General features: G+C 59.2%; 1 protein-coding gene across 4 annotated transcripts in view; it reads right to left on the bottom strand.

The window, feature by feature from the left end:
- Positions 1–24,738, bottom strand: part of KCNAB2 (potassium voltage-gated channel subfamily A regulatory beta subunit 2) — an 84,906-nt gene that overhangs the window by 59,581 nt on the left and 587 nt on the right. The window contains exon 1 of one of the 4 annotated variants that reach the window (XM_042996982.1): positions 2,240–2,544. The exons of 1 other annotated variant lie outside the window; for it this stretch is intronic. The gene's annotated coding sequence lies outside the window, so the exon portion shown is untranslated. Of the gene's footprint in view, positions 1–1,122; positions 1,311–2,239; positions 2,545–24,738 lie in introns of those variants that run through there. 2 more of the 4 variants (XM_042996985.1, XM_042996983.1) reach the window with 2 other exon arrangements.

The following is a 24,738-nucleotide window of genomic DNA, read 5'->3' as shown; positions in this document are numbered from 1 at the left end:
CCGCCTTTTATGGGTCCAAAGCTGCAGCAGCCACGGCAGCCAGTGTGCACCCCACAAAGAGACAGGAAGAGGTGTAACTGCTCAAAACCACCAGATCCGGAAGGCTGCTTGTGTAACACACCCTTCCTCTCTCTCCCACAAGCGGGGTGCCGCGAGACGCAAGCCCACTCCTCCCCGTGAGCAGGGGTGGCGGGCAAGAGTGAGTCCGTCCGCGGAGGCACTGCCAGTCCGAGCGCGCTCGGGGGATCGGCTCTGCCTGTGGGGCATCTTGGGCGTGAGCAGAGAGGCCCAGGGGCTGGAAGGATGGCCCAGGGGCCCGGTGGGGAGGCGGTCCGGGGATCCACAACCCGATTTCCAAGCAGTACCCCCAGGCCATGCTCAGCCTTGGATGGGGGGCAGGGAGAACAGTGAAAACACTACTGGGGGCAGGGGGCCCCGGCCAGGACCCCCTGCTCTTTGCCACAGAGAAACCTCCGTCTGTCCTCCAAGCTCCTGAGCCAGGAGTGGCATGGCCATCAGCCCACCTGACAGGAAGCACCGTGGATGTCACGTGTTCGGACAGCAGGAGAAACAGAGGGACCAAGCTGCAGAGTCCCAGTGAGAATTTCTTAAAAAGACGACAGGCTAGAAACTGTTTTCAAAGCAACACTCGGGTGTCTGTCCCCTGATGACACACAGGCCACCCCAGCATGGGGCTCTGGCTACACTCTTGCAGGGAGAGGCCCCATTCATATCTCATTAGTGCCACGATGCAAAAAAAAAAAAAAAACCAACCAAACAAAAAAAACCCATCATGGCCCCAAACTTTCAACTTTCCCAGAGCAACACTGAAACACCTCTGCCCTCATGCAGCCCACCCAGATGCACACCCACCCGTCATGCACCTGCAGGCTGAGCTCCTCCCGACTGAAGCAGGAGCCCTGCTGTGGCCCCCAGTCACACCCAGGGGATGCACAGCGACCGACAGGGGTCCGCCGGGGTCAGGGGCCGAAGACCCCCAGTCTTGGGAACTGCCCCCCCGCCCTCCCTGAGAGTAAGTGGAAGCTTGGACCACCCCTGGCGCCGAGGAGCACCACCCCCTCCATCCGGGTCGCACCAACCACAAGCGGGACGGGCCCTCACCTGGAGCCAGGGCAGAGGGGGCCTCAGAGCCGCAGCTAGTCAGGGCAAGAAGTAGGATGCGAGCCCCCCAAGCTCCGTGCTCCGGAACCCTGTAACCGCGGCGTCCCCTCCGTCATTCATTCAGCAAAGCTTGGTGGCCCTCCTGCCCCACCTCGGGAAGCTGGCAGGCCCCTCCTGCCGCCTCCTTCTGGCCACCCCCGCCTCACCCTCCTACCGTGACCACACCCTGGCACAGAAGTGGAGAAGAGAAGCCGGTGGGGGAGGGAGGGAACACCGTCCCAGAGGCACTTGGCTTTTCCGGGCAGGGAGGAAGCCCCTTGGGCAGCAGGGAACTCCCTGACCACCCCTGCCCTCCTCTCCCGCATGGGGGCCATGGGCTGCCTCTCCAAGACAGAGCCGCCAGGTGGGGAGCGCCTTCAGGATCCCCCCTATCTTGCCCCCCCCCCCTCCTGCTACCCTGCTGTTGGCCCTGTGCTCAGCTCTGCGGGAGACACGAGGGGTGGGGACCCGCTCATTTCTTTCTAAGGCAGGGACCCTCACTTCTGCCTGTGAAACTACTTTCCTCTCAGAGACGGGAACTCCCCGGAGAGGGGTTCAGGAGAAGCAGATGGGCAGGGATCCCTCCAGGAGCTTGTGGGAGCGCCTGGCAGCTGGCGCTCCCTCTCCCCCAAGGGCAGGACAGAGGTGGCCCCACAGCGCTTCTGATCTCCAGGCAGCTCCTGTCTTGTTGCCCCAGGGATGAAAGCAGACGCCAGGCAGAACCGTGTCCCGTGTCCCAGTCAGACACCTCTGCTGGGTGCCAGCCTGCTCGGCCCCACCCGCCCGCCCTGGCTGTTGTCGCCGGGTTGTGGGGGGCCTGCGGTGTCCCCGTGCAGGCAGGACGCCTGTAGCTGCTCTGCTGTGACAGATGGCCACACGGGCTGTGCCTGGGTCCAGCAGGGACAGCTCTCCCGGCTGCAGCCAGCCCCGTGCGGGCACGGGGCCCCAGGGCAGTGGCCGGCCCGATTAACCCTGGATGTCAGGGGAGCGCTAAGCCCTACTCAGGGAGCTGGGGTGCCCACCTCCCTCGAGCACAAACCCCATTCGGCAAACAGGATCCCTGAAACAGCCCAGGTACCTGTTCCTGAGACAAGACCATTTTCGTGCGTATGAGGTGGAAGGCACGGGACCACAGGGCCGACCAGGAAGTGGGTGGCAGCTCATGTGGGAGGGTTCCTGGCGAGCCAGGGGCCCCCGAGGCGCTGGGGTGGGGCCTCCGCTCCCGGGCGGACACCCCAACCTTCCTGGCTGGCAGCACAGCCGCCTCTCCGGGGGAGGGGGCAGGGGATGAGAAGGGGAAGGACACTGGGCGTGTCCCCTCCCTCCAGAACAGGAGCGGACCCTGGCAGGCAAGCCGTGGGCCCCTTTCCCGGAGGGGGAGAGGGACACACATGCAGCTCCCGGCTGGTCCTGGTGACGTCACAGAGTTCCGCTTCTCGGTGCCAGCTTTGTACGAGGGCTGGGCTGCACGACTTCCACCTGTTTCCCCTTATCTGGTCATCCCCACAGCCCTCAGAGGGTACTGCTGCCCTCCTCATTCTACAGATGATGACACTGAGGGTCAAAGGTCAGGCCCATGGCTGGGATTCAGACCCAGCTCCCAAGCTGTGCTCTGAGCTCTGCACGGCTCTGCCTCGCCCATTTCCCATCCCAGTGGTCCCAACACGGTGCCAGGGCACAGCAGGTGCAAGCAAAGTATGTGCAGGTGGGGCAGCCCCGGGGGGAGGACAGGTGGAGGGGACTGTTTTTCCCCATAGCCTCTCCCTGCTCTGCCCTTCCTTCCCGGGGAGGCCCCTCAGCTGGGGGAGAGCGAGGCCAAGGGAGGATCCGGACGGAGCATCCCCTCTGCCCCTGTGCCGGCCAGGGGCCTCTGCCCCTGTGCTGTGCCACCGCAGCCCTGGCCGTCCCCTTCCCCACGGTTCCGGGGAGTAGAGCAGGCTCCCCTTCCCCCAGGGGTGGGCACAGCTCAGCCCCTGTGCCTCAGATTAGGGGTGGTGCTATGTGTCCCCAGCAGGGTTAAGACACGGACGGGGTGACGGGGAAAAGAGGTAAGAGAAGTGAACGGTTTGGGGCGCTCAGCTCTCCCAAGTGATGGGAGGTGAACAGGAGGCAGAAGAGAGGAGAGCAAATGGGACAATGGAAAAGAGAGACCATGAGGCAGTGGGGGAGGGGAGCCCCTCTGGGCCGCACCCCAGGCTCTCCCTGCCGCCCTGTAACCCCCACAGGCCGGAGCGCTTTATAGATGAGAAAGCCAAGGCTCACTATACGAAATCGTATCCCAGGGCACTCAGTCGTCAGTGGCAGAGCTGGGATGGGAACCAGGAGGGTGTGACTCTGGACCGGGGCTCTTTCCTCTTGCTGGTCTGAAGCGCCCCCTCGGGCCTGACTCGGGACCCCGCCAGCACCCGCCAGCCCCGTGACCCTGTGCCCTGAGAAGGCAGGCTTAATTCAGTGCTATCACAGACCTCCAGGAAGCAGGCAAAAGTCGAACATTTCACATGACCATCTGCAGCCCTCACACCCCAGCATCATCCCTGGCCCTTACGTGTCTACTGCATCCACTGACTCTTTGTAAACAGTTACCTTAGACCAGGAGGGCTGGCAAGTGTGCAAACGCGGGGCAGCAAAGTTGGAGATACCCCACAGGAGGGGCTCCTCTCTGGCACTGATGAGTCTGAGCCCCACGTTCAGGCTGCATCAATAAACATGGCGGCAGGGTTGCTGGCCCAGTCGCCACTCCTGAATTATCTCCCAGCTACTGTGGCCTGGGACGCGGTCTATGGCAGAGTCCTGGTGGGTGGGGCTTCCAGGAAAGTTTCGCTTTCCTGATGGAAAGGGAGTCTTCCGGTACATTCTTCCTCATGGAGGAGGCTGCTGACCACATTCTACCTCCATTTTCAGCAGAAGGAGTAACGCTGGGAGTTCGGGGCGGGGCGGGGGGTGTCTCAGAGAGGGTCAGGGTCCAGGAGGTGGTGCCACAAAGGCCCGAGTGGGGCGATGTGCAGTGAGCAGAGTCTACTGCTGTCTCCCACGACTCGGCCAGAGAACAAGATCGTGTCCCAGACTGGTCTTGAGACCACCCCCAAACATCTTCCTGCTAGGTGGGGAACCTCACAGTGGTTCTGGATATTTCCACAATTTAAGAAGCAAGTACTGCCTTGATGTAACTCGTGTTCCCCCCGCTGAGATCTGGTGGGGGGTGCGGCGGGGAGGCGGCGTGTTCCCCGGGTGGGCGTATGTAGCCAGAGAACTGGTCTCACACGTGCTAGGCTCCCCCAGGGTGAGGGGCAGAGGCCCAGGTCCAGGGCGCTGGAGACACCGCTTCCCTCTGCAAGATTCCCTCGCAGGCAGATCTCGAAAATCACCCAGATGAGTCCCCTGGGGACAGATGAGTCCCCCCCAGGATAACCGAAATGATGAAAAAGGTCCTTTTTATGTTGATTTGAAATCCCTGTCCTTGTAACTACACCCGCTAGGCCCACTTCTGCTCTCCAGAGGCAAATCCTGTCTCTACGTCTCACGGCGCTCCTATCCATCTCGCAGACATCCTCACACATCCCGCACCGCTCCCCTGCCGCTCTTTCAATGTTTCCCCCCGAGGTTTCCGACTTAAATTTCATTTGGGCCAACGGCACGCGATGTGCATTGCTTCTCTGTCACACGGAACCCTTACAGAACCGTAAAGGTGGCTGGGAGACTCCGTCATGCTGTGGAGGACACTGGGCCCGAGTCAGCTGGCCGCTAAGTGCAGGGGCAGAGATTTGACGCTTGAGGGGCTGACTTCAGAGCCTGGGCACATAATTAGCCACCCCTGGGTACGGCCTCTTTCTGGAACATCAACACTGAGGTCACATCCTCCAGTCTGCTGTTGGCGGAGATTCTCTGGAAAATGACAAGGCACCCAGAGCCAGGAACAGTATCTCAGGCCTTGGTCAGCAGTCAGGGAGGGAGGGGGTCTCCTTCCTTGCTCTGGGACAGGGTTTGGCAAGGGCCTGGGGGCCCAATCCAGCCTATCACCTGTGTTTGCGTGGCTTGTGAGCGAAGAGTGGCTTTTAAGTGGTTGGAAGAAAAACAAAAGAAGACTATGCCATGGGAATGAAAATTACATAAACTTCAAGTTTCAGCATCCATAAATAAAGTTTTATTGGCACAGGGCCATGTTCATTTGTTGTGCTGTTCTGCTCTGGCTGCCATAACAAAATGCCACAGACTGGGGGAGCTTCAGCAACAGACACGGATTTCTCACAGTTCTGGAAGCTGGAAGTTCAAGATCAAGGTGCCGGCAGACTCAGTGTCTGGTGAGGGCCCGAGTCCTAGTTCACAGTCGGGCTGTGTCCTCAAATGGCAGACAGCGAGCCTGCTGGGGTCTCATCATCTTCTTACAAGGGCACCAATCCCATCAGGGGGCCCCGGGCTCACGACCTCGTCAAATCCTAATCACTTCCCAAAGGCCCCGCCTCCAAACACTATTGCACTGGGGGTCAGCACATGTGAATTTGGAGCCGGGGGGAGGGTGGTGGCGGGGGGGGGGTGGGTGTCACATTCAGACCACAGCACTTAGTCACATATTGTTCACGACTGTGTTCATGCTACATGGCAGGGCCGGGGGGTTTCGACAGCGACCGCATTACCTGCACACCAGAAACATTTGCTCTCTAGTCCTTCGTACAAGAGGTTTGCAGAGCCCTGACCCAGGACGACACTGCTCATCACCACACCTCATTAGACAGCCTGGCCTCCCTCCTGCAGAAACGAACCCCCCGCCAGCTGCCTGCTTCACATGAGCCTCCCCGTCCCACACCCCTCTCCGCCCTGTGCCCACACTTGCTTCTGGACCCAGGTCTGGGTCTTTACCTCTCTCTGTGTGGTGCTCAGCGCTGAGCCACAAGCATGCTCTTGGACTCTGTTATTTGTCTCTCGCATTTGGGGGCATGGTAGGGGGTTTGGTGTCTTTCAAGCCAACCCTGGGAGTCGGCTGGGGGTTTTCGTCTCATGAGATCACAATCTCCCCTCTGGGGATTGGACACGCTAATCCACGCTAAGAACCCCTATCCAGAAGGCAGACCTGTTTCGGGGGCGGTGTGACCTCTAGGGTTCTGCTCATCCTCGTCCAAAACCTCACCACGAAGAGGCGAGCCACATCAGGGGGAGCCCTTGTTGACGCGGGGGGCCACGTGTCCCCACGCGGCGAGTTATTGCTGGCACGTGCTCAGTAATGCCACCGCCATCCCGCCTACACTCCCCACCTGTCACGCCATGTGGGAGAGGTCCCCCGGAGCCTTCGCAGCAATGCGAGCCTTCACGGTTGAAAAGCTCCCTGCATTTCTTTCCTGGGGGACGCCTCCCCAGGGAACATGCCGTGCAGCTTTCCCAAGCATTCAGGACAAGGCCAAGTCAAAACACCTGATTGAATTCAGGACTTGGCTCTGTGGTCTGTTGAAAGGATCCTCTCCCCAGAAGGCCCCAGAATGGGTGGACGCAGGGCCACAGGCCCAGCTTGAAGTTTGAAAGGGCTCCACGATGACTCACGGAAGCCAGAGGGACAGTCCAGACAACGTTGCAGGGAAGGGGAAGCCCCAAGAGCGAGGTCCCTCCTGGCTCTGCCCAGCAGGGTTCTACCTGCTCCTTCTCCGATGCCTGGGGAACAGAGCAGGGAGGGAGGCCAGCAGGTGGGCGTGGGGACCCTGCCTGGCCCTCGGGGGTCAGCGGGACAGCTGTAGCTGTCCATAGGTGGTGGCACATATGCTCTCCCTTCACAGGGGCGTGCCGGGGGGCAGGGGTCTGAGTCTAGTTGTGTGGCTCAAGTATCCCTGCCCCAAAGATGTTCCTGATGCAAGAGAAACCTAATTATTGCAGAATCTTCTTTTCTTTGTTCGCCCCCAGCAACACGTGTAAAGCTCCAATCAACATCAGCACAGACACAGCCCCAAACCGAACCCTGTCACCAATGGTTGTCTTTAGGTGGACAGGATGCTTGCCTAGGATGCTTAGGCATATGATGAAAAACATCTAGGGCGGGAGACCTGCCAAGATTGGGCGGGTAAGGGCCAGTGCGTCAATATTTTAGGCTTTGTGGGCCAGGTGGTCTCGGCAGCAAGGCTGTGCGAAAGCCAGCAGAGACAGTGTGTGACTGGACGGGGGTGGCTGTGTTCTAATAAAACTTTATTTACAGAAGCAGGTGGTGGGCTGGAGTGGGTCCTTGTAGTTTGTAAAACCCTGATCAATGACATAAAAAAAATAAAGGCGACGTCCACCATGAGATCAAGACAAATGTGTGGGCCCTCGTGAGGTCCACAGCATCTGCTTCGCAGGGGGCTGGGGCCTGTCCTGTGTGAACATTCTGCCAGGAAGGTCAGAGGTGACCCCACACTGCCTGCTGGCCGCACCCTGGCCCGCTGCTTGGCGGGGGTGCAGGGCTGGAGGGGAGGACGTACGGGGGCCCTGTGCGCCCCGAGTAATTATCCTGCTCTTACTTTGCTAGTAATTCTGATCTATCATCGGATTGCAGGCCTGATTAATCTGTTCCGGAATAAGCATGCAAAGCCGTCCTCCTGGTCGCTCTCTGCGATGCCGCTCGCCGGGGACAGCTGGCCGAGGGACACAGGCTGCTGCCTCCGATGCCGTACTATTTTTGGTTACTCTTTTTGCTTCATTTATTTTTGATGTGAGTTGCTCATACAGGCTGTACGTTCTCTTTCTCGCTCCTGCACCGAAATGAAATAAGCATAGTATTTTTAAACCCTGCTTGTGATGCTCCTGATTAGTGCGGAGGAGCGATGCACCTGGAGAGCGTCCTCCGCCGCGAGGCCACCTGCCCTCTCACGCCGGCAGAGCCTCTACCTGATGAAAACAAAAGCACAGAGATGCTACACCTCACTCTCCTGGACACGGTGACCTGCGCAGTCCCGGAGAAAAGGCTGGGCCTTCAAGGTCCTGCCCTGAAGTTGGACTTCGAATGGATGGGGTACAACGTGTCCTCTTAGTGGGGTGGATAGAGGAAGCGCCACTGGGGCGCCTGGGGGGCTCCCTCGGTTGGGTGTCCCACTCTTGATTTCTGCCCACTGGACATCCAGGTGAGAGGCTGGTGGTGTCCTCTCCTGCTCCTCAGTCCCTGGCCGGAGCGGTTTCTTCTCTTGTACCGCAGGGCCTTTGCAGGTGCTGTCTCTCTGCCTGGCACGCTCTTCCTTTGTGTCCCTGCTCAAACGTCACATCTCTAGAGGCAGTGTCCTGGAGCGCTCTCTCCAAAGTGACCCGTCTGTCACATGGCAGCGCATGCCTCTCCTTCGGAGCTCGTGATTGCTCACTTGGCTGTCTCCCAACTTGATGGCGAGCCCCCCGTGGCGGGACCGGGGCTGCCTCGTTCCCCGTGGAGACCCTCCTGCCAGGACAGGCTGAACGCACGAGGCATGTCCTGCTGCTCCGATCGGGCGGTGCTTTCCTTCTAGTTAACACAGACTCCCCGCGAGGCCGAACCGAGCAGGGTGGTGAGTGGTGGGGTGAGAGCACATCGTCTTCCAGCTGCTCCTCCGAGGGGCCGCCCGGTGCCACAGTGCAGCCTGCACGGGCCCTGGTCAGCATCTCGGGCTGTAGCCGGACTCGAGTCTCCACCAGGTCTGGACCCCCAGCAGGACGATGCTGGGTTCCTGAAGCGTGCGGAGAGCCGGGCGCCTCAGGGGCACGCGTGCACGGGCGTGAAGACACACGTATACACACGCGCACACACATCCGCATCACCTCTGCCCCCTGCGCCTGTATCACCTCCATCACCTCCCCAACTCTGTCACCTCCACCTGCACCCCAGGCTGCCTCTCTTCCTCCAAGCACTCTTGCTTCCAGTGTTCTACTCGTGGAGCCTTTCCCCTGAACGACCCTCCAGGACGCTTCTTTGCCCCTCCCCCCCCACCCCCACCCCGCGAGCTTCAGCTCTGGCCGCCACCATGAGCCCCACGGCTAGCCGTGCCTCCATGTCACCCCTCTGCCCCGAGCAGAGGTTCCTACTCCCAGCTCTGTGGGCTCTGTCCACATGAGCGTCCCTTGGAACATTCCCTCTCTTGCCCATTTCCACCACTGGCCTTGGGAGTGCCTGCCTGGACTATGGTCATTCCCCTGTCACCAGAGTCCCGTTCCTGCTGCCCACCCAGGGATCTATCACATCATGCCTTTCCCTAAAGGCCTCAATGGCTGCCCAGGGCCTTCTCTGTCAGGTCCAAGCACCTCAGCTTTGCATGCTGAACCACTCACGGCCAGCCCTGCCTACTTTTCCAGTCTTCTCTCTCCTCTCTGAACCTCCTGCACCCCTGACCTTGGGCCCACCTGTCTGTACCTCTTTTCTGGCACACCTGACCTTGGGGCCAACTGCTTGCCTCTTCCCTCATGCCCCTGTGCCCATGGCAGTCCCGTCCTTGTTCTTGCTGTTGCCTCGGGGGACCACTACATCTCCCCATCTGCCGGGGCCTTCACCAGCCTCAGGGTCCAACGGTAGGTCCCCAGGCCTAGACGGGTCACCCCGCAGGATTTTCAGGGTTACCCTGGGGGTGGGAAACGGTGGGGAGGCAGCTTGCACTTTCCATTTCTAACTCCTGTACCATCTGCGTCCTCTTAGAGACCTACCTAGAGTCACACAACTCTAAGAGGCAAAGAGCTAGGACAGGTCTGCCTAACTGCAAAGCCAACACTCTGAATTACAACCTTATGCCATTTTGCCCCCAAATCCACGATGATTTCTGGAGAACGCTCCCTATAGTTTTCTCGTCTAAGTCTTCAACACTTGAATGCCAGCCCTGCCCCTGGGCACCCCCTCCCCAATAAGCGCCCTCTGCCCCGGAGCCTAAATCCAACAAGGGGATATATATATATGGGGCTGATGCCCCAAGGCTTCCCCATCTCTTATATTCACCAGAGCAGGGGCAGGAGGGACTCCTCAGCTCGCCCTTGAGAACATGAGTAGCCTGCCTGTGACCTAGGGGATGGGGTGACTGGAACACCCCCGAATCTCCAGAAGGCAAGCAAGGGCTCATCCCACATCCCCTAAGGCAGAGACAGTCAAAGTCTGCATGTCCTGATCACACTTGAGATTAAAAAAAAAATGTTTTTTAAACGTTTATTTATTCTTGAAAGAGAGAGAGAGCAAGCAGGGTAGGGGCAGAGAGAAAGGGAGACACAGAATCTGAAGCAGACTCCAGGCTCTGAGCTGTCAGCACAGAGCCCGACGCGGGGCTCGAACTCATGGACCGTAAGATCATGACCTGAGCCAAAGTTGGACACTCATCCAACTGAGCGACCCAGGTGCCCCTTGAGATAGTTCTTGAATCCAACATCTACCTACTTCTTTTCTAGTTATCTCCAAACTATGACAAGTAATGCTGGATTTCTCTTTATTGCAGGGGCAGCAAAATTCATTTCAAAATAAGCTTATTTAAAAAAAAAAAAGCTTAAGGGAAAAATATAAACGCAGAAACGGGCCTGAAAGTGTGCACGTATATAACCCAAATCCTGAGATGGCTGGCCAGTGGCTGAAGCGTGGGAAATCTTGCCAAAGAGAGACAGACAGAGAGCCGAGTGCGAGAGAGTGTCTCTGACATCCCGGCAAAATCTCATCCCAGCAGTCCCAGGAGAGGGCGTGTGGACTCCACAGCAGAAGCCCAGGGCGAATGTGAGTTCCAGGACATCGTGCGGTTCTCGCTTCCCTTTGAAACTAATTTTACATCCCCTTTTGGGAAACTGTGTCAGGGGTTTCTCATCTTACAGGAAGTTTATCAAGAGAATCTAGGGAGAGACCAGAACACCACCCCCCCCCCCCGCCCCCTGCACCGCCCCGGCGGACGGCGTGTTCCAGGCCAGCCCTGGTGAGAAGCTCGGGGAGGGGGGTGTAGGCACGGGAAGCAGAAAGCAGATCTGAAGGGGTGTGTGCATGTGCGTGCACACACACACTCACACGTACATGCACACACATGGGCCCACGCCACCCAGTAGCCAAGTGGCCCGTAGCCTGCTGGTGCTTGGGTACCCAGAGATGCCGGGAAAAGGCCTCGCCTTCCAGAGGCCAGACACTCCACCCCACGCAGACCAGACGGGTAGTGCTGACCTTCCCACGTGTAGAAGGCACTGATGTCCCAGGCCACCCCGTGGGCAGCCTCCTTCTGCTCTAAAAAGCAGATGCCAACGGGGAAGGTAAAGACCGAGGGCCCAGGGTCCCCACAGGGGTGTGGGGTGGCCAGAAGGACTTGAGAAGCACACGATGCCACCTAGACCCTCGGGCTCGTCTTCTGGGGAAGTGCACATTCAGCCACGGCGCATTTCAAACAGACTCAGCGTGTCCCACACTTCTGGAGGGAGGCAGAGGGGGGTTGGATCTGCTCCTACCTCCCTGGGGATGAAGCACACCCAGGGGCGCTGTTGCTTTCTTCCTTCTGGGCCCTGGCCAAGGCCAATTTCCTGTCTCTACAGCTCCAGCTGTACCCGCTCCCAGAGGAATGGCAGGGCTGCCCCAGTGCCTCCCTTGGGGAAGCCAGACCATGATCGAGGCCACAGGCATCTCCCCACGAGGCAGCCCAAGGCCTGAGTTCCCAAGGGGCAGCCCCTCCTGGGTGGGAGTGACACGCAGCGTGAGATCATGGGGCTGGGCAAGGAGGGTTCTCACCAATTCTGGTGTCAGGACCAGCTGATCTGGTCCTTCCGAGAGGAGAGGCTCTTAAAGATTATGCACGGGGAACACGGGAGATCTGTCCCTGGTGCTGGCAGTCCTGCAAGGGGTGGGGGCGGCGGGGGGTGCAGCTTCCTACAGCAGGACCAGACTAGGGGGTCATTTCCCTTGCAAAACCCAAGCCCTGCCCTTCACGCCAAGTAGAAAGCCTGCAGGTCTCAATGGCTCCCCTCCAGGATTCCCTCCTCACCGGTGCTAGAGTGGGGATCCGGGGTGAGGCAGCGGCCCCCTTGGGGGTGGCCGGGCAACCCACAGGCTGCACCGAGCTAAGGACACCCTATGGCCATCACGGCCGTAGCATCTCCAGCCCCTCTCGGCCGCGGCTGCAGCTGCAGGGTTGCGAGGACCTGGCTGGCGCGACCACCTCTCAGCAGGGTAATCAATGAATCAAGGGGCTGCTCAAGGTAGGGGAGGGGCCCGGAGGCCCCCCCCCCCCCCAGCCCCGTCCCCTGCGATGGCAAGAGTAACGGTGTTGCACAGTGTCCTTGGGAGGGCCTGGCTTCCCCCTCTCTTTTGGGGGCATCCATGATAAGAGACCATAAAGAAAACATCTCTCACAAACGGCTCAAGTCCTAACTGAGCGGAGGCAGGAAAACAGAGTTCCAGGAACGGGAAGGAAACAGGCAATTCTGCCCGTGGTTACAGCCATGAGCACTGATTACTGCGTCTCAGAGCCTGACTCAGCAGTCAGAGCAGCTGACACAGGAGGGAGCCGAGGTGGCATCCACCGATGGATGGAGCTGCTCCAAGCTTCACGGCACAGGGGTGCGTTTTAACCGCTTACACCCCAGGACGGGAGGAGGAGGGACCCCAGCTTCCTGGTGTTCCCAGATGGGCAATTTCACAGTCTGTCCACATGAAGTGGCCACGCTGGCATTGTCTTGTGTTCCCAAGCAGTCCCTGGGCACCTGGCCCTCCCCCAGGTGGGGCTGAGGTCTCTTCCCCTCTGGAGCCCTGCAGGAAGCCACCCCCTGTGCAGCCTGCTTGGGGAGCAGCGGCTGTTGCCATCTTGCTCACTGATGTGAGTTTCTGCAGCAACATCAGAGGTGGGGAGGCTGGTCCTGGGCTGTGGGGACCGGAGCCACCTACTCTGGGCCAGTCCCGCACTGGGACACTCTGGCCATCATGTCCAGCCAGTCCCCCTCCCTTGTGCTTAGCACAGTGCCCGGCGCAGCTCCAGGCTGGCTGTCTGCACCGACCGTGTGCCGATGTGACACACAGTGGGGGTCGGATCCCTGGAAGGTAGCTCTTAACCTCACTCTCAGGTGCATCTCGATAGTGACCCTTGGAAGTTGGGGGCCAGATCCTGGTTCCAGCTGCAGAGGGGAAGCAGGATCCTGAGAAGCAGAATTCTGGCTGAGCAGCATGTCTGACAGATCCAGGGCCCCCTCACAGGCTGGCATCCTGAAAAGGGGGTTTACCTGAGTGCCTCCCATCCACCGTCAATGAGACACAGGGCCCTGTCTTACCTGCTCACCTTGTCACCCTCAGGTCAGCTCTAGAAGGAGGGCCTGGGCTTCCCACAGCCTCTCCGGGCTGCTGAGCCAAACCTGATTGGCGGGGGGGCAGGGGGGGGTGGGTTCTGCCTTCCAAGTAAGCCCGCAGATGCGGCTGGGGAAGACCCCATTCTTGACAGCATGAAGCCCTAGTTCTGGTGTAACCGTGGGCCTTTGACACAACCCCCTCTCCCCCGTGCCCCCACTCCGGGGTCCTCGTGAACTCTCACCCCCAGCCAGCAACACCTGACATGTGATCTTCGCCAAGGGGAAAATAAACAGGAGGCTAGAAAGAAAGTCATAGAACCCTCTGTAGGGCACTGGGGATGCGGGTGGACATCGGGGGCAGAACCCCACTGCAGCAGGTTGAGGTGTGTACCCGCCCCCCCCCCCCAAAAAGGTCAAAGTATTAATTCCAGAGTATGATCTTATATGACAACAGGGCCTTTGCAGATGTAATTAAGGTAGGGATCCAGTGATGAGGTCACTCTGGATTGGGAGGGTGGGGGGAGCCCTTAATCCAGTGACAGGTGTCTTTGTAAGAAGAGAAGATTCAGACACAGAAAGAAGGAGATGTGAAGGTGGGGGCAGATGACACATCTAGAAACCTGGGATCGTCACTGGCAGCACCAGGGGCTGGGAGACAGGCCTGGAGCAGGAGCTTCCTTGGGGCCTCCAAAGGGAATGAGCCCTGCCCACACCCTGGTTTCAGACTTCTAGCTTTCAGATCTTCGAGAGAGTAAATACGGCTATTTTGAGCCTCCATGTTTGTGGTAATTTGTTCTGGGAGCACTAGGAAACTGACATACCCACCACTGAACCCTTTAAGCCTTGCGATCTCAATAGGCTGTACGGGAGGCAGAGGAACAGCCTTCTCTTGGGGGAGGGGAGACCACCTGGGGGGGTGGGGCGCTGGAGCCCCGTGTCCCCAGCCCTGGCTTAGCTCCACACCCTGGTCAGGAGTGGGGCGGGGAGTCTACAGGGATATTTCTGCAGCTCTCCCTGCATTAGCATCTGTGAGCAGCCTCCTGGGGCTCTCCCCGCTCTCCAGGGGGCTGTAGGAATAAATAACAAATGGTTTCAAAGAGGATTACGGTCCTAGCACCACATGACGGAGGCATGGAAGATTAATATCTTGCCCATGCAGCACCACACTAGCAATTTGAAAGCCAGCTTTAGCCCAGCACATCCATTAAAGGCTCTGCTGAATTAAGAGCTACGCAAAAGACAGTCACCAGGCGCCGTGCCTTGGTGATCATAATTCACAGGGAAAAATAGTTTCAAATGAGAATACCCGTTGTTGGTGAGGCTACGATGAAGCTACTCCATTCAGATGTTGCTACTTTGGGCTACACGGCACAATCTTCTGGTGAAACAACCGCACCATCTTCTGGTGAAACAACCGGGGTAATACAGATCTATATAGCCTGGGATCCAGAAATCCTACTTCTAAATATATCCTAGAGGTTCAGGAGAGCAAATAAACCTAGACACACACAAACCTCACTACAGCCGCTAACCCCCTAAGGAAATGATGTTTAAGTGAATGATGGAAACCCAATAGGGTGTAACGCAGTCACTGGCAGTGAGCGTCCCCCATAATTGGGTGAGGAGTGTGGAGAGCTCCCAGGTCTCCGCTGGCAGAAGGGAAAGCAGACAGGTGACAGGGGAGGGGCCCCTCTTCCCAGCCACCCTGTTGCTGCTTCAGATTCAGTCCCCTTTCTGGTGAGGACGGCCTGTGTGCACAACGCAGGGAAAGGCTCTGGTGGCAGCCTGGGAATCCCACAGGGTCGGGGGTGGGGGTGGTGCTCTGCCAGGGCCAGTTCTCACCTCCTCATCAATGGAGCTGGAGCAAGGGTGGCCAGCTGGGGGCCGGGCGGCGCCTTCCTGGGGTTTCCCTGTATGCTGACCTGGACCAGGGATCCCGATGACCCTAGACCAGGAGTGAGGCCAGGGGTGTGCACCTGCCCCGTCACGAGGTTGGTCTGGGACACAGGATCGGGAGTCCTCTGAGGTCATATCCTAGCTCCGTCCTCTGGTTGCATGACCCGAGGGAGGCATGGTGCCTGTTCTCCCCCGTGAGGCGCAGAGAATCATATTACCCAATCCTGGGGTGGCTGGAGGATTGAGAGCAAATGCGTGCCAGGTTTAACCAGGGGACTGACAAAGAGCAGGGCTGTTCTTGGACAAAGGCAGCTCTGGTACAAATAATGACAGTGACAGCAATCATTGCTGCCATCATCCTCACCATTAACCCCATCGCATGACCACCATCACTATCTTCATAACCACCATCCCCATTACCACCGCCATCATCCCCATCACCATCCCCACTGTTATCCCCACCATCACCCCATCATCATCCTCCTCCCCATCACCACCATCATCACCCCCATCACCACTGCCATCCCCACCATCACCCCCATTATCGTCCTCCCCATCACCACCATCGCCATCCCCATCACCACTGTTATCCCCACCATCATCCCCATCACCCCCATCACCATCCTCCCCATCACCACCATCACCAGCCCCATCGCCACTGCCATCCCCACCATCACCCCCATCGTCATCCTCCCCATCACCACCATCGCCATCCCCATCACCACTGTTTTCCCCACCATCACCCCCATCCCCACTGCCATCCCCATCGTCATCCTCCCCATCACCATCCCCATTGCCACTGTTATCCCCACCATCACCCCCATCCCCACCGCCATCCCCACTATCACCATCACCACCACCATCATCCCCATCATCCCCATGTCACCATCAACATCATCTTCCAACATCCAGATGAAGTGCCAGCTCTTTCTCACAGCACGACAAAAGGCGTTCAGCTATTCAGGTTCTGCCCCCCCCCCCCCCCCCCCCCGCAAACTGCCGGGCCCTCAGCTCCCCTGCAAATCTGCTGGTGGGGCCATGGCCTTCTCTACCTGCCACCTGGGACCACTCAATCCGGATGCCCTGGGACAGTGTCTGCAGTTAGGAGGAATTATCTCTGCATAATTAAGTGGCTTGGCTGTAAAAACACGAGGGGCATCCTGGCCGCTGGGCACTGAACATGCGGTCTGTTCCGGGAGGCTGAGGGGCTGCAGGACAGAGGCCGTTGGTTCACACGCCAGGCGGCAGGGAGGCTGTGGCCATCAGCCGGTGCTGCTGGCCCCAGGACCGCAGCTGTCTCAGCACGCAGGTTCAGTCCCCACGTGCCACTGTCTCTGGCTGGGTGCCAGACCCAGAGGCCGTGGCTGCCCTGACCCCCCCTGGGGCACTGCCTGGTGTTCAGGGTGTGCCAGGATCGTGCCCTGGATCCGGTGGCGGGTAAGACACTTCGGGGGAGGATCTGCTGGCTGGTAGCCAGTATGGGGGAGAAGAAACGAGGGAGCCTGCAGTGGGGGTGGCCTCTGCCCGCCCCCAGGGAGCCCAGGCTTGGTCCCATGGTTTCAGCTTAAGGACCCAGAGCCCATGAGGTGGGGAGTGTGCTGCAGCTCAGCTCCTCCAAGTGGGGCCTCTGGAGGTTCCTGGGGTGGAGGAGTGGGCAGAAGGGGAGCCCCAAAAGCAGTCCTGGTGGAGGGCAGTGCCAGGGCGGGAGGCGCGACTTCATTCCTGAGCCACGGGGAACTCACGGACTCATCTGGACGGTGGCATTTACCTGTCTCTGCAGCTCTGAGCCCTGGGCACGGACGCCGTGAGGGAGTCGGGTGGTGAGTCTGGCCTCCGAGGCACGGAATGTGCTGCTTCAAGGGACTGTGGGCACTCGGGAGACTGAGGTCAGCCCGGGGCAGGCGAGTGCGCTTGGGGCCCGTGTGGGGGGAGTGGGGGGCGATGCCCTGGCACCAGGCAATTTCACCAACACATAGAGGGAAACGAGCATTTCCCTGGAGAACGAGGCACAGGCTGTCTGGCTCAGGAAGCGGGAAGGCCTGGGCTGGGGTTGCAAGAGTAGCCCCCATGATGGGTGGGCCCCTCCTCTAAGGACGGTCCAATGCATGGAGCGGGGTCCCAGGGACCATGGCACAGGTTCAGTTTCTGCCCAGAGGGTTCCCTTCTCTGACCGTTCTAGGTCCATGGGCCACGCTTTTGCACCTGTGCCCAGCTCGGCAGAGGGTGCCTCCAGCTGGGCGAACGGGACCTCCACGTGCCATTGTCCACCCTGCCCTGCCTTCTGGGAGTGTCCACCGTTCCTGACGGTCGCTGACAGCCTGCTTCTGGCACGTCCCCCCTGAGGGCTGAGCCGGGGGCTGCAGCGGTGATGACACAGACATGCCCTGTCCTCGCGGGCACACGGTCTAGGAGGGCCCAGACACCAGCCACAGTGGCCACTATGGAGTGCAGAGGCATACAGGAGGCTAGCGAGGCGGCTCAGGGACCCAACACAGGTCAGCGGTCAGGAGCCAACAGGTAGGAATCCCCCCCGAGCCTTGGTTCCTTCTTCCTAAAATGGGGCCGCTGGACTACAGGGCACCAGACTGAGGGGCCTGAAGGGACTTTGCTGACGCCCACTGGCTGGAGAAGCAATGCCGAGTGAAATAAAGCCCTGTATTAGTCAAAGTGCCTGCTCACACTGGGGCTGTGTTAGAGACCAGGGATTCTGCCCGAGCGGGGGGACAGGTGCCCTCGTCTCTGTGAGGGGCTGGGGGAAGGGCCCCCTGGCTTGTGATGCCTTTGCGTGCAGAGTGCTGGGTGAGAGCCTGGGCTGCACCTGCCGCCCCCTCTCCTACTGTTCACACGGGCTGCTACCCTGGGACCCACGTGGGCATACCATGGGGCCCAGCCAGGCCCTCACACCCATACAGCCCAGCAGGTGGCTGGGCACCTCCAGCGGTTACCATGGTTACCAGCCTGCAGGAGGGTAGGGAGAAACCCTCTTTTCTGCAGCCCTCCCAGGGGCACTCTGTGGGCTTCGCCAGAACCTTCTAAGCATGGGTGAGATGCAGCCTGGGCTGTGTGAATGTGCGTGTTTGGGAAGGTGGTAGTACCTGAGGGACCCTCAAGGCAGGGCTGGGGGCGCTCATGGGACCTGGTCAGCTTCCGTCTCCCCACGCTGTATGAATGACCCAGCTCAGCCCCACAGAAGAGGCAGGAAACATCTTCTAAAGATGAGCAGCCCCCTAGACGCTTCCTCCTTTGGCCCAGTGTCCTTTCCCTGAGGTCATGCCAGTACCTCTTGCTGTCCCTGCACTTTTTAAGTTTATTTATTTTGAAAGAGAGTGAGTGAGTGGGGGGGGGGGGGGCGGCGCAGAGAGAGAGGGAGAGAGAGACAACCCCAAGCAGGCTCTGTACTGTCAGCCCAGAGCCTGATGTGGGGCTTGAACTCATGAACCGTGAGATCATGACCTGAGTGGAAAATGAGAGCCGGGCACTTAACCAACTGAGCCCCCCGGGCACCCCGTCCCTGATCTTTCTGTATGCAGCTCTCCCTGCCCAGAATGGTGCCCCGTCCTATGTCCCCCTGACACTCTGGCTTCAGCCTCACGTCTCTTCCTGACCACATAGGATGCACGCTGTCTGGTGGCACCTGCCCGGCCTGAAGACACTTCTGTTGTGGCCCAAGGGGCACCCACGTGTCCCGGACCCCACATCTTCTCCCCCAGCCGATGTGGCCTCATCCACACCTTTTTGGGACAGCGAAGGAACGGGTAACTTCCCGGCACAGGCCGTACCTGCACAGAGCTGGGGTTGGGAGCACGACATCTCCTACAGGCAAGCACAGCTGCTCGGGCTGTGACATCAGGCCTGGGATGGTTGACGCATCTCATCCAAACAAATCCTTTTGTTAGGACAGTGGGTGCACGTCCCCCAGCAGATGCCCCACGCACCCTGGTGGCCTCTCCTAAACCCATCTTTCAGCATGAAGGGGAAGCACAGTGAGGGGGCAACCCGGTGCCTCCAAAGTGCCCTGGCCGGGGCAGCTGGGACCCCCTACTCCCCCCCCACCTCCCCAGTCACCCCTGGCTCCCTTCTCCAACAGGTGTAAACGGGGAGGGGTCTGCTGCTCCAGGAAAGTCAAAGCTTGCCTGTGGCCCTGAAGAAAGGTGGCCGTTTTGGGTTGGGATTTGCAATTCTGTTCTGGGTATCATGTGTCCTTTGTAGGAGCAAAGGGACGGAGATGGCTCCGGGCCTCCTGTCCCTGACACCTGAACACCGCCTGGCCAGGGTGACTAAAAATACCTTCTTCTCATTGAGAGGGAAAACGCAATACCCCCGGGGCTGGGGGGACGGGGAGAAGAAGCCAGGAGCAGAGGTGGGAGACAGGCTACCAAGATGGGGGAGGCGAGATGCCACAGGGTGAGACCAGAGGGACAGAGCCCACTCCTCTGTAGAGCCTGGCTTCCATCAGACAAGTGCACGGACCGTCGGCATCCCCAACCAACCAACATGCCGAGAGGACCACGACGCTACTGACAATGACACCCTGTCACGCTTGTCAAGATAAAAGCAGGATTTGAGGTCACAGATGACACAGGTGTAGCAGGTCACTCCTGGAGAAGTGGGCTTCACGCATTCCTGAGACTCGAGGAAGCCCCAGGGTGCCCTTGGCATCGGAGCCTCCAATGACCGAAGCTTCCCTGTGAGCTGCCTTAGGGAGAAGCGAGAGCCGCAAGTTCACCGATAAACACAACAAGCTGGGAGTGTCTCTCAAAGTGAGGTCTCAGAACCCCTGGACCAGTGCTGGCGAAAGATGGAGCCTCATCAGGACCCTCGGGGGACTGTTTTCGGGTGCCCCTCCCTGCGGTTCTGGCGTGTGCGCCCATGGCCCTTGGCACGTCTGGAGCCCTGGGACCCCCGGAGCCCCCTGCTTCCCCGCTCTGCAGTCACACTGTGTGCACAGCTACCAGTGAAGCTGGAGAATCAGAATCTCCTTGCTCGTGCCTTCTAGTATAGCCGATTTTCTTCCATCTAGAAGGGGCGGGAAGGGCACTGTTCCCAGGGAGGCCCTGCCACCACAGAGCGTTCAGGAAAGCATGGCTCGCAGGCAGAATTCTAGATCCTTCTGCCCTTGGCTGCATTTGACAGCTTGTGGGTATCAGGGCTGGAGTTTGCTCCGAAGGATCCCCCAGCTGCCGAGGGAACATGGAAACATGCCGCGGTGAAGGGGAGTGGGTACGCTCAGACAGCGGCTCAGCAGCCCCCCCAGTGCCCACTGCAAGGGTGGGCGGGCGTGCAGACAGGCGCCGGGCAGACTGGCCTGGCCATCCAGGAGGCCTGAGGTAAGGGAGGACAGGGCGAGGTGCGTCCCTCCATTCACAGAGAGGCTCTTCTCTGCAATGGCAACGGGACCGCACCCCCTCCCCATGGAAGTGGCCGGCTGGGCCCGTTCTGAGCAGCCCTGGGGGGGGATCATGAAGTCACTCAAAAGGGGACCCGAGTCACTGCTCAAGCCTTCCAGGGAGCCCCCTGGGCTCCAGGTAGGGCGATCATTTGGACCCCGTCTGTGACTAGAAGTGGAAGGTGGCAGGGTAGCCGATGTTGACCGGACACCCTGCTAGGAGACATGTATCGTCCCTATGCTTTTACTCACATAGTCTCGTTTTGCCAGTCCGGAAAGAGAGTGAAGCCAGATGGCTGAGAAGGCGAGAGCCAGAGACTGAGGGAGATGCGGAGCTAACTTCCCACCAGGGTCCACGGGCCAGACTGGTGACCGAGGGCCCTGTGGACAAGACCTGGTATTTAGGGGTCTTTATGTGCTCGGTATTTATGTGCTCGTTTACTGGAGAAACTGGCCTAGTGACAAACACTTTGCTGCTCTGTCTTGAACTCGGGGCAGGGATCTGAGAAGTAGGGCATTGCCTAGCTTTCAGCCTCCAGGAAGATGACTGCCCAGCAGCCAGGGCCCAAGATCTCCGTGGAGAAAATGACCAAACTGAGTCTGCAGCATGGGTATGAAGCTGGAGGAGATAGTCCCCCCTTTCCGCTTCTTCTCTTGCCCCAATCTTATTTTATCTGTGCCCCACAAGACATCGAGAGCCAACTCTGCAGGTGCCTGTGTGCTGGGGTGAGAGAGAAGCAGGCTGGCTGCAAGGGGGAGGGCAAGGGAGGCAGGGGCCAGGGATGTGGGCAAGACAGGTGTTGGGGGACTGGCTGTGCTACGAGGGACACACACAAGCCCGCACGCATGCCAAGGTCTCCAGGGTTAAGTACGTGGCGATGATTTGGCAGAGCAGGGAGAGCCTCCTGAGACCACATCCTGTGGGGCGATGAGTTAGAAAGCTGGGTGTGGCTGTGGGGCACCCTCATGGCTGGGGGGCACTGGGCCCAGAGCTCATCCTGGAGATACAGGGAGAGGGAGGCCAGCTCTCAGCTGAGCCCCACAGGAAGTGGTAAAGTGTAAGAAGACACGGCAGCTGTTCACACCCACCCGGCAGGGAGACTCTCCTTCCTACCTGCCAAGGGCAGGCTGAACGGAAGCCTCAAGCTACCCCACAGAGACAGTATGACCAGGTGGGTCACCATCTGGTCCCAGGGGTGCTCTCTCTCCTGGGGAGGCCCTGTTCCCTCTTCCTCCCCTGAAGTGGCTGAGCCAAGAGAGGTCGGCCAAGGACCACCTCTGTTCACAGAGTGCTCCAGAGAAAGGCAGGACCTGGAGTGAATGGAGGGCAGAGTGTGTTAGGCTCCCCTTTGTGAAAAGGGTGGGTTTCCATGTCCCTTGGGAGCTGGGATTGAACCGTGACCCTGCTGTGGATCTGAGACCCATCTGTGTGTGTGCGGCACACGGGGTGGGGGTGGGGGGACGGCGGGGATTTCCGGCATTTCCGGAGCTTGCTGGGAAGGGGGAGGGGTGGTACCTGTCTCAGAGTCTTGGCACAGCAGGAACAGAATCAAGGTTTCCTTAGGAGATAGGAGGCTGGGTCAGTCTTTCTACCCTTCTGTGCCCCAGTTTCCCCATCCTGGCTAACCAGCCCACCTTGTAGGGTGATTTACAAAGATCTGTCACAGAGCAAGGTCCAAAGTGCAGGCCCAGGATGACCTAAGACTCTTCTCTCTTTTCATCTTGCCAGGTGCCTTGGCCCCTTGCCTTCTCTTTGATGACCTCTTTGGAACCATGGCGCCCTGGCTCTGGGGTCCTGCCAGGCCAAGCAGGATGGTATCACTAGAATTCTCTGTGGTTGATAACATTCCCCCCCCTGCCCCCCACAACAGCTCCCCAGTGACTCAGACACACCCCAGGGCACTGGTTTCCTCTATACATGTCAGCAACATCTCAGAGTGGCCTAACCAAAGGGCAGCTGAATCCAATGGTTGGGCACATCACAAGGTGCTGGCTTCTTCCGATTGGGAGAGCGGAAGACGACCTGGGCTTCCATTAGTGGGGTGTGAAGGGTCTGGATCCACCCCTGCCCTCAGTGACCTTGGAGAAGTCTGCCTCTGGGCTTCCGTGGACTCCCTTAGGGGGGGAAGATGGCCAAGACCTTTCGCCTCTATGAGGTGAGACCCCCTGGCTGCTGGGAGAGGGGATGGAGGGAGGCTCGGTGTTTCTGGCCCCCCACACCTTCAGAGATTGTCTTCCCCAAGTGCCACCTGCAGCGGCCACTGCCCTGCCCTGTTATTCAGGGACTCCAGGAGATCACTCTTCTCTGTGACCTTTGGTGACATGAAGGTCACTGAGAATGTCGTCAAGGACTAAACACGTGCTGCTTTCAGCCGGAGTCCCCGGAAACGAAACGCGTGACACAGGTTCCAACAAAGAGGAGGCCTTCCTTCGCCACTCTGAGGTGCCTGGTTGCCTTGGACCCAGCACCAACTAACAGAAAGTCTGGAGGAGCGCCCCCCCCACTCCCTCTGAGCCCCTACCGGAAACTGCCAAATCAAAACTTGTGCCACTCACTTCCTCCTGAATCATTTGGAGATCATTGGCAAAGAAAGCCAGCCTCTCAGCCTGTCCCCGTCCACGGAGCTCACTCGTCCCTCAGGCTCCCAGAGCGCACGGCCGGCTGGGACCCTCGCAAGGCAAGAAGCGGTATCCCGTTTCGCCACACCTGTGGTGTGCAATTCCTTTTGTGCCCAATTCTTCCCAACCAGGCTCCACATTCAGACCCAAAGGGTTTTGAGCACAAGACCTGGGTTTCACGTTTTTCATAAACCCCCTCCCATCCCCCACGGCCTGGCTCAGTCCTGGGGGGGTGCCGAGGAGTGTCTACAGAGTCTGGCAACTGGCAGGGGAGAGAGAAACACAACAGCTGAACCTCAGTTGTATACGGGAGGCCTCCCCCGGGGTTGCTTTCCAGGCAGGAACGAGCTGCAGCCCAAACACCATCACGGCCACTGAGGCTGGGTGTGGATCTGGAGCGTTCCCATGGACGCAACCTGGAGAGCCAATGCCCTCTGGGCCCCTCACTGAGGCAGCACATGGGCAGGAGCCCAGGAACTGCACATAAGCCTGGCTCTGCAGGTGGATGCTTTTCCAAGCAACAACCAGGAGGGCAGATGGGACTCTCCACACGCAGGTCCCCCAACCCTGCAATGTGTTAGCAGAGTGGGAGCTTGCTCTTGGCACTGGAAGGGGGATGGCATTTTTGAGGGGGAGGAGAAGTTGCAGAGAAAGAAGAAACCCCGAAACGACAGACCCTGGGACAGCTGTGGCCTGAACTTGGTGTTCTCACTCCTCGGATGTGGATGTATTAATTTCCATAAATGCTAATAGCCCATTTCCCCAAGAGCTATTACTTATGTCATCTCCCCTTGGATGCGGTTCAACACAGGACAGACAAATGAGGGGGAGAGAAGGCAGCCCCCACTGGCGGGTCCCCTGCTCCCCACCCATGTCCCCACCAGGCAGCTCGGGTTTCTTTCCTAAGGTGGCCCTTGTAACTAACTGCAGGGTCAAGACCCCCAGCCTTCAGCCCCGCAGCCGAGTTCTGTCAGGCCAGGAGGCAAAGAAAGTTACCAACCCCGAAAATGCTGAATCACAAAGTGAGGCTGAGCAGGAAAGTGGGGGTGGGGTGGGGAGGGAGATGGTGGCCAGGGAGGAAGGCAGGAAAGGGTGCTAAGGGGCTTCCCACCTGGAGCCCCCCAGGATGCTCTAGGTGAAGCGCAGTCCCCCCACGGGATCCCCCAGGATAAGCGCCAGGAGGAGCGGAGCCAGGGTGTGACTGGGTGGGAGGGTGGCAAGGTGGGCAGGTACTCTGGCTGCTGCTACCGCAGCACGAAACGGTGCAGCTTCTGGGTCTCTGCATCCTGCGGGAGCAGCAGCAGGTAGGGAGGTAGGGAAAGAAGAGAAGCTGAAGATGGGGAAGGGGCTTAGGCACGGGGTGGAGTGGGGTGGGGTGGGGTTGGGTGTGTAGGTAGCCCGAGGAACTGGTGCAGGAAGGAAGTGCCAAGGACCTGGGGACCTGCAAGGTGGGGGGAGAGCGCCCACTGGGAGAGATGTAGGGGCTGGGA

Source organism: Panthera tigris, chromosome C1 (genome assembly GCF_018350195.1).
Source record: "Panthera tigris isolate Pti1 chromosome C1, P.tigris_Pti1_mat1.1, whole genome shotgun sequence".
NCBI classification, from domain to species: domain Eukaryota; kingdom Metazoa; phylum Chordata; class Mammalia; order Carnivora; family Felidae; genus Panthera; species Panthera tigris.
This window is presented reverse-complemented; position numbering and strand designations above follow the sequence as displayed.